The sequence below is a fragment of the Pogoniulus pusillus genome, chromosome 3, assembly GCF_015220805.1.
Source record: "Pogoniulus pusillus isolate bPogPus1 chromosome 3, bPogPus1.pri, whole genome shotgun sequence".
Taxonomy (NCBI): domain Eukaryota; kingdom Metazoa; phylum Chordata; class Aves; order Piciformes; family Lybiidae; genus Pogoniulus; species Pogoniulus pusillus.
In genome coordinates this window covers 2,220,707-2,229,007 of record NC_087266.1, presented here as the reverse complement: position 1 = coordinate 2,229,007, position 8,301 = coordinate 2,220,707, and positions in this window count along the sequence as shown.

Sequence of the window (8,301 nt, the reverse complement as noted above, 5' to 3'; positions counted from 1 at the left end):
ATTAAAAAAAGTCTCTGATCTTCAGTTGGCATTGCCTAGGAATGAATAATAAACTCAACACGCCCTGGTTAGAGAGGCAGCAAGCAAGAGGATGGGAGGACAAGACAATGCTGGAACACCTCTGGCAGCTGGGGTGATTTATAGCATAGAACCAGGCAGGTTGGAAGAGAGCTCCAAGCTCAGCCAGCCCAACCTAGCACCCAGCCCTGCCCAACCAACCAGACCATGGCACTAAGTGCCTCAGCCAGGCTTTGCTTGAGCAGCTCCAGACACAACAACTCCACCACCTCCCTGGGCAGCCCATTCCAGTTCTTAACCAGGTGATTGCCATTACAGAAGGCATCAGGGCAGCTGGAGGCAACCCCCATTTGACCCACTAAAGAGCTAAATGGCTGCTCAGCATCAGCGACATTGCATCCCCCACAGAATGCATCAGTGTCACTTCAGAGCACCCACTGCTCTCCAACATCCAGCCCCTCTTTCCTCCACCTGCTGCCACCTCATCCATGAAAACGTCTTGGCTGAGTTTCTTTCCCCCCCGACTCTTCTCTGGTTTTGGTTGGGTTTGGTTTTTTGGATGCTGCAAAACATTCACAGCAGGAGCCACCAAATCTGTGCTTGGGAGAGAAATGTTTCCAGATGCACTTGGAAGCACCTTTCATTCACAGCACGGGGAGAAGGGAAAAGCACCTCCCTTCCAGGGAGGATGGAAAAACTATTCAGACACCAGGGCAGGGAGGAAAAATATCTACCAGAGCCTCACTGTTTTCTTGGATGTTACCCTGCTCCAGCTGCTCAGACTCCCCTGCCATCAGTTACTGCTGCTTCTCCCTCCCCTGCTGCCACAGGGGAAAATGATAATGTTTGAGTATGAAGTTGCAATGAGGCACTGTTGTTTGTGGCTTGTTTTAATCCCACCCTGACAGACATGCAACAGAAAGTGTGGGATTTAGAGCTGGGGATTATGCATTTAGCTGGCAAGGGCTTATTACAAAGAGAAGCAGGCAGCAAACGTTAGGGGTTCTGCAGCTGTGAGCAGCCTCACGGACACCGATGGGCAACAGCACAGAAGCTTGTGAGTGAGAGTGCCTGAACTGGAAACACCCAAACCAACAGACCTCATCTGCTCTTCCTTCTGGCACTAGGCTGGGCTTGACTCAAAGGATGCCTTAAGGCCATGCAAAGAGTCCTTTTCCACCAAGAAAAAAAGAAGGGACGGGGGAGGACAGGGGGAGGACAGGGGGAGGGGGGAAGAGAGGGAGAGGGGGGAAGAGAGGGAGGGGAGGAAGGAGGGAGAGGGGAGGAAGGAGGGAGAGGGGAGGAAGGAGGGAGAGGGGAGGAAGGAGGGAGAGGGGAGGAAGGAGGGAGAGGGGAGGAAGGAGGGAGAGGGGAGGAAGGAGGGAGAGGGGAGGAAGGAGGGAGAGGGGAGGAAGGAGGGAGAGGGGAGGAAGGAGGGAGAGGGGAGGAAGGGAGGAAGGGAGGAAGGGAGGAAGGGAGGAAGGGAGGAAGGGAGGAAGGGAGGAAGGGAGGAAGGGAGGAAGGGAGGAAGGAAGGAAGGGAGGAAGGGAGATCCTCGGGATGCAGAAGCCCTGAGTGGCTTGTATGAAACAGCCAAATTCTGTTCCCATTTTCTGGAGCTGGCTGAAGGCTGGGAGAAGCTTTCCAGCAGTTGCTGATGCTGGGCAGCTGCAGGAGCAGCCTGCAGTGTGTGACTGCTGTTAGGGAATAAAGAAGCAGATTTTTCTCCAAATGACTAAGTTGCAGGCAAATTCTACTGCACAGAGATCCAAGATGACTTAGGAAACGATTGGGCTACATTTCCTCCACCCACATCTTCTTTCTTTTTTTACTTCTTCTTGAATTCTACAATATTTTGGATCAGAATGAGCCCTTAAGGGTCACCCAGTCCAGCCTCCTGCAGTGAGCAGAGCAACCCCTCCACGTGCTTTGGGTACTATCTGATAATATTTTGAGAGTAAATCCTTAAAGCCTCTTCTAATTCACTAACTGCCTTCTGCCATAAGCAGAACTGTATCCAGCTGTGGGCTCCTCCATTGCAGAGAGCTGTTGAAGTGCTGGAAGGTGTTTGGAGCAGGGCAGCAAGGCTGGGGAGGGGCCTGGAGCACAGCCCTGTGAGGAGAGGCTGAGGGAGCTGGGGGGGTGCAGCCTGCAGCAGAGGAGGCTCAGGGCAGAGCTGATTGCTGCCTGCAGCTGCCTGCAGGGAGGCTGTAGCCAGGTGGGGTTGGGCTCTGCTGCCAGGCAAGCAGCAAGGGAAGAAGGGGACAGAGTCTGAAGCTGTGGCAGGGCAGGTCTAGGCTGGATGTGAGGAGGAAGTTGCTGGCAGAGAGAGTGATTGGCACTGGAATGGGCTGCCCAGGGAGGTGGTGGAGTGGCCGTGGCTGGAGGTGTGGAAGCCAAGCCTGGCTGGGGCACTTAGTGCCATGGTCTGGTTGGTTGGGCAGGGCTGGGTGCTAGGCTGGGTTGGATGATCTTGGAGCTCTCTTCCAACCTGCTTGATTCTATGATTCTGTGACCTCCAGGGAGGGAGCAGCCACAACCTCCCTGGGCAACCTGCGCCTGTGTTTCACCATCCTCATTGGAAAGAGCTTCTTCCTAACATCTAGTTTAAATCTCCCCTCTGAGAGAGCACAGCCATAAAATAACTCAGATATGTCAGTAGAAAATAACTCAAATATGTTAATATAAAACAGATAAAATTACAGTTCTTTGGTAATTGGCACAGATTAAAAAAGCCTGGTCTAAGATGAGTGCAGGTGATCAGGATATCTGCGCAGCTACAGCCCCTGGGCCATAGCCCAGTCTCAACTCCATTGGTACTAAGCCAAGGCAACTTAATGAATTTCATAGAAGCAGTCAGAGTTGGAAGGGAGCACAAGGAGCAGCCAGTTCCAAGCCTCTGCCATGCCCAGGGACACCCTGCCCTAGAGCAGGCTGCACACAGCCTCAGCCAGCCTGGCCTCAAACACCTCCAGCCATGGGGCCTCAACCACCTCCCTGGGCAACCCAGTCCAGCCTCTCACCACTCTCCTGCTCAACAACTTCCTTCTCATGATCAACAACTTCCTTTTCACATCCAGGCTGAATGTCCTCAGTTTCAGTCTGCATCTCCCCACCTCCACCTTTGCTCCATTCCCCCCACTCCTGACACTCCCTCACACCCTCAAAAGTCCCTCCCCAGCTTTTTTGCAGCCCCCTTCAGATGCTGGCAGGCCACAAGAAGGTCCCCTGGGAGCCTCCTCTGCTCCAGCCTGCACAGCCCCAACTCTTTCAGGCTGTGCTCACAGCAGAGCTGCTGCAGCCTCTCAGCATCCTCCTGGCCCTGCTCTGGACACTCTCCAGCATCTCCACAGCCCTCTTGTCCCAGGGGCTCCAGAGCTGGATGCAGGACTCCAGGTGGGCTCTCAGCAGAGAATCCCCTCCCTGGCCCTGCTGGCCACACTGCTGCTGCTGCAGCCCAGGCTCTGCCTGGCCCTCTGGGCTGCAAGTTGATTGAATTTCTGCTTTGTAACACAAAAAAGGCAATAAAATCTTGGCCCAGTGACTCTTTCTGAAGCAGATGTGCTTGTGTGTGTGTGTGTGTGCATTTTAGATGGCTTGATAAGTCCTCAGCTATCTGGATTTGGAACTAATCTTACCCTGTGTGCAACCAACACGCTGGAAAAAAAACTACTTGATGGGCAGCAAGAATAATTCTTCTGAGTCATAAATCAAAGCTCTTCAGGAGGGAAAGATGCATCATGGAATTCTTTTCTTTTGATTTGATTCCTCTTAGCAAAAAAACCCTTACATGCATGGCCACATTAAAAGGCATTTTCAAATGAGAACTGAAAGCAGTTGCAGAAAATAGGACAGCAGAAAGCAAATGGACCTCAGTTTGATGCTAAGGAAACACAGAGGCTGAGGAAGGATATTACCAGCTGGGATCCATCTGATGTGAGAGACTTTGCTTTCAGAAATAAAGCTGGGCACAGCAGAAGGGTCCAAATTGTACCTGGGATTTAGGATTATGTTATCTGCTGCTCTGCAACATGGTGGCAGAGAGAAAAGTCTGGCTGATAGTGCTGATAGAGGGAATTGGAGACTGAGGATTAAGCAAGAGCACAGATAGCAGGCAGCTTTCTTCTCTCAGCCTTTCATAGGTTGCAAAACATTAAAGCTAACAGAAAAAGAAGGGAGCCTGCCCACGTGAGGCAGACAGAAGCTCTGTGTCCTGCTGGGGAGGCACTGGGCAGCAGACAGATAACTGCCCCAAAGGTTGCATTATGATTTGAACCGGGGATGAAGGAATGGCTGAGAGCATCTAAGAGCAGTGTGGCTGGGAGGAAAGTTTCCAAAGTCCAACAGAGATCTGAAGAAGAAGGCAAATACCTACCCCCAACCTTCTCATCTTCGAATCCTAGAATCAACCAGCTTAGAGGAGACCTCCAAGCTCATCCAGTCCAACCTAGCACCCAGCCCTCATCTTAGGCTGTGCAAGGAGACCTTCTCAAATGACAGAATCATCAAGTCACAGAATCATAGAATCAAGTAGGTTGGAAGAGACCTCCAAGCTCATCCAGCCCAACCTAGCACCCAGCCCTCATCTTAGGCTGTCCAAGGAGACCTTCTCAAATGACAGAATCTCAGAATCAAGCAGGTTGGAGGAGACCTCCAAGCTCATCCAGCCCAACCTAGCACCCAGCTCTCATCCTAGGCTGTCCACAAAGACCTTCTCAAATGACAGAATCACAGAATCATCAAATCACAAAATCACAGAACCATCAAATCACAGAATCATAGAATCAACCAGGTTGGAAGAGACCTCCAAGCTCATCCAGCCCAACCCAGCACCCAGCCCTCATCTTAGGCTGTCCAAGAAGGCTCTCTCAGATGATAGAATCATAGAATCACAGAATCATAGAATAATAGACTCATAGAATCTCAGAATCACAGAACCAAGCAGGTTGGAAGAGACCTCCAAGCTCAGCCAGCCCAACCTAGCACCCAGCCCTATCCAGTCAACCACACCATGGCACTAAGTGCCCCAGCCAGGCTTTGGTTGAACATCTCCAGGGACAGCCACTCCACCACCTCCCTGGGCAGCCCATTCCAGTGTGAGGAGACAGACAGGTGACCTCCAGAGAACCCTCCCAAAGCAATTGCTCTGCAAGCTGGGCTCAGAGTACTGCTCTGGCTTTTCTAGGGCTCCTTGCAGCCATAAAGCAGCCTCACACTTCTTTCCAAAGGCTGAGCTGCACCACACCCCAGGCAGACCTTTCTGTGAGCTTTAACGACTGCAGGGATAGCTTAAGGCTCTGCTGGGCTGAAGTGTCAAACCCAGATCTCAGGAGTGACAGGGGCCCAGTGGAAGTGCTCAGCTCATCCAACAGCCAAGCTCATGCCATAACCTCACTCAGTAAGGGCTGCTCCCTCCCCAGCTGTGATCTCAGTGCTCAGCGGGTGCATGTGCTCCTTGCTCGCTAAGCCTCACTCTTCTCACAGCCAGCTGACAATTCCCAGCCAGACCCTGTGATGGGAGGCAGATGCAGAGCCACTCCCAACATCCTGCTCTGCCTCATCAGCTGTCTACCACATCACCACCTAAATTGGTTCCAGCATCATCCTTGCTGCTGACGAGGTGCAAAGCAGACGAAAGGCAGCCAGGTCTCCTCGGGCCAGCTGGATGAGGTGAGCTTTGGTATACAGCAACACACTTGATTCAAAAGGGTGCCATCAAGTCAAATCTCATGCCAGGAGATCAAAATGCCTCTTTATGACACAGGAATGGTTTGGGCCTTGAGTTTACCCTTGGTGCTGCATAACATTACCCATTGCCTTTACAGCAGTGGATAGGAATTTCCAGGTTGAGCAAGAAATTGCTTGAGCTGATGCCAACGCATCTGAGGGTAACTCTCTTTGCTGTGTGACAGGTCTAAATTCCTCCCTCACCTGCTCTGCCAACATGAAGGTTTGTGCTGGCCATCAGAGCCAAAAACACCCAAAGCATTGCTGTTGTTGTTCTTACTATTATTATTATTATTATTGTTGATATTACTATGGGCTCATCAACTCAAGAGAGATGCTGAGGTGCTGGAAGGTGTTTGGAGCAGGGCAGCAAGGCTGGGGAGGGGCCTGGAGCACAGCCCTGTGAGGAGAGGCTGAGGGAGCTGGGGGTGTGCAGCCTGCAGAAGAGGAGGCTCAGGGCAGAGCTCATTGCTGTTGGCAGCTGCCTGCAGGGAGGCTGTAGCCAGGTGGGGTTGGGCTCTGCTGCCAGGCGCCCAGCAACAAAACAAGGGGACAGAGTCTGAAGCTGTGGCAGGGGAGGTCTAGGCTGGATGTGAGGAGGAAGCTGCTGGCAGAGAGAGTGATTGGCATTGGAATGGGCTGCCCAGGGAGGTGGTGGAGTGGCTGTGCCTGAAGGTGTTGAAGCAAAGACTGGCTGGGGCACTTAGTGCCATGGATTGGCCAGGGCTGGGTGCTAGGTTGGGCTGGCTGAGCTTGGAGCTCTCTTCCAACCTGCTTGGTTCTGTGATTATGAGTTTGGTGCACACATTCAAACAGTCAAGCAGTAGAAAAAGGCCATGAGCTCTTCATCCAAGGAAAGAATGCCCCATCCCTGGAAACATTTGAGGTTAGGCTGGGCAGGACTCTGAGTGACTTGATCTAGTTGAAGATGCCCTTAGACTGCAGAGGGTTGGACTAGATGATCTTTAAAGGTCCTTCCAACCTTACATATTCAGTGATTCTGTAAAGGCAACAGGAGTCAACTTGGGATCTGTGTGAGTTGGAGCCCAGGGCTGGCATTGGCTCCTGGATTAGTAGTGGGATTACAGTGAGGCAACTCATGAAGGTCTGCTGGAGATGAGGAACATCCCACACAGACAGCAGATATGAAGCTGGTGTGGGAGGCAGCAGGGAGACCCTGAGATGCAGACAGTGGTGCAGAGTGATTGGCAGTGGCTGCTACTCAGATTAATAGTGGGATTACAGTGAGGCAGCTCCTGAAGGTCTGATGGAGATGAGGAACATCCCACACAGACAGTAGATATGAAGCTGGTGTGGGAGGCAGCAGGGAGAACCTGAGATGCAGATTTTGGCTGCTTGCAATGGGGCTGCAATGCCAAGGAGGGCCTGGCTAGGACTCTCTACAGCCTTTTTCCCCTGAGGTACATGTGGTTGCCAAGCTCCCCAGCCAAGCTGTGCAACAGAGCAGAAGGTCTGTTGGGAAATCCCTGGGTTTTCTCATGTTCCTTACACTGAAGTGCAGCAGGAGGAAGCAGAGATGCAAGAAGATACTGAGGGGCAGTGAGCTGCTCACCCCTGGCAGAAGTCTCCTTCTCTGGAGCCTTTCAAGGCCTGTTTGGATGTGTTCCTCTGTGATAGCATTGCCCTGCTCTGGCAGGGGGTTGGACTGGATGATCTCCTGGGGTCCCTTCCAACCCCTAACATGCTGCGAGCCTGCGAGACAGGAGTCAGAGGTGGTGCACTCAGAGGTGCGGTGGCAGTCTGCACGTCCAGGCAGAGGAGGACCTCATGGAAGAACATCTCTGATGCTGAGATCAGCCAACAGGAGTCAGCAGCAGCTGCACTGCGTGCACAGCTGGCTGGCTGATTTCTTTCCAAGAGGAGGTGGAAGAGCAGAGCAAAGCACACAGGATGTGATCTCAGTGCTGTTCCTAAGGGCTCAGCCACACGTGCAGAGGCTGAACCTCTGTTCCTGTCCAGTCTCATGCTGTCATGTGTCTTCTCCAAACTATTCACCCATACATCATCTGCTCAAGCATCAGCTACTTCAGTTGCTGCACCAGTGGAGCCAGCTGTGCTGGATGAAAGCTTGTACATGTTCCAAAATGAGGCTTGGAAGACTAAGACTGAAGAAAGAGAAGAGGGTTTCTGATCAGCTGAGCACACATGGCTGTTCCAGGGTGCTCAGGAGCAGCATGATGGTGGGAGAGACTTTGCAGCAGTGCAGGGTGATTCAGGGCTAAAAGCCCACTTGGTCAGGACTGGTGGTTAAGGTTCTTTGTTTTCCTGTTGCTTTGGTTTTCTCCAATCAAGTCTGTTCCTTGTATTCCTTTTCTTCCCCCACTTAAACACCAATAAAAGCAGTACACTGTTTTCCCCTAGTGAGTATCACCTCTCTCCCAGTTGGTCATCTCTTCTCACCTTTATGTCCATTCTTCTGAGTAGCTTGCCTGAATGGGGCACTTAGTGCCATGGTCTGGTTGATTGGCCAGGACTGGGTGCTAGGTTGGACTGGCTAAGCTTGGAGCTCTCTTCCAACCTGTTTGATTCTATGGA